The following is a 1,012-nucleotide window of genomic DNA, read 5'->3' as shown; positions in this document are numbered from 1 at the left end:
AGTAGATATTCATTATATTTTATGCTGAATGCTTGTGCTTTGAGTGATATTAAATATTTTTTTTTATTTTTATAATTGTACAGACATCTGATTCTGTCATTAATTACTCACCCTCATGTTGTTCCAAACCTATAAGACCTTTGTTCATTTCCAGAACACAAATTAGATATTTTTGATTAAATCCGAGAGCTGTCTGACCTTGCATATGTAACCGCTCTCTCCCGGGTCCTCACTGCCACACCTCGTTCTCGCTCCGAGTGGGTCTCCGGCATGGGAGGCGGGCGCACTAACAAGGAGGCTAAAGACTGCAGCCTCTAGCATCAGTCTCTAGTACGTCTCTTGAGATCAGGGGAGTGAGGTTTACCTGCACAGCACCTACTCGCTGGCCTCCGTTACACATAGACAGCAACGCAACTACCACGTTCAAGGTCCAGAAGCAAGGACATTGTTAAAATAATCCATGTGACATCAGTGGTTCAACTGTAATTTTTTGAAGCTACGAGAATACTTTTTGTGCGCAAAAAAAACAAATAACGACTTTATTCAACAGTTCGTCTCCTCCTCATCACCCTGATGCTATTTTGGAGAGTATCACCACGTATGCGCGTGCTTTGATCGGAACGTAAACAACGTATGCGCGTGATGCTACTGACACAGAACAGCATATGTTGTTTACGTTCAGATCAAAGCACACGGTTGAACCACTGATGTCACATGGATTATTTCAACAATGTCCATACTATGTTTCTGGACCTTGATCGTGGTAGGATCCTTGCTATCTATGGGAGGGTCAGAGAGCTCTCGGAATTCATCAAAGATATCTTAATTTGTGTTCCGAAGATGAACGAAGGGCTTATGGGTTTGGAACGATATGAGGGTGAGTAATTAATGACAGAATTTTTATTTTTCTGTGAACTATCCCTTTTACTAGAAACCACCATTAATACGGTTATATCGACATTCAGCACTGTTGCGCTACGGGCGTCCCGAGTTCGAATCCTGACTCAAGGAC

The 1,012-nt window shown here is 42.3% G+C and overlaps 1 protein-coding gene across 3 annotated transcripts in view; it reads left to right on the top strand.

Annotated features, from left to right (window-relative positions):
• Positions 1-1,012, top strand: part of LOC107756647 (protein FAM83E-like) — a 13,777-nt gene that overhangs the window by 7,191 nt on the left and 5,574 nt on the right. The gene's annotated exons all lie outside the window — the stretch shown is intronic.

This window comes from Sinocyclocheilus rhinocerous, unplaced genomic scaffold, assembly GCF_001515625.1.
Source record: "Sinocyclocheilus rhinocerous isolate Xijiao unplaced genomic scaffold, SAMN03320098_v1.1 scaffold532, whole genome shotgun sequence".
NCBI classification, from domain to species: domain Eukaryota; kingdom Metazoa; phylum Chordata; class Actinopteri; order Cypriniformes; family Cyprinidae; genus Sinocyclocheilus; species Sinocyclocheilus rhinocerous.
The sequence above is the reverse complement of the archived record's forward strand: the minus strand, read 5'-3'. Positions and strand labels throughout refer to the sequence as shown.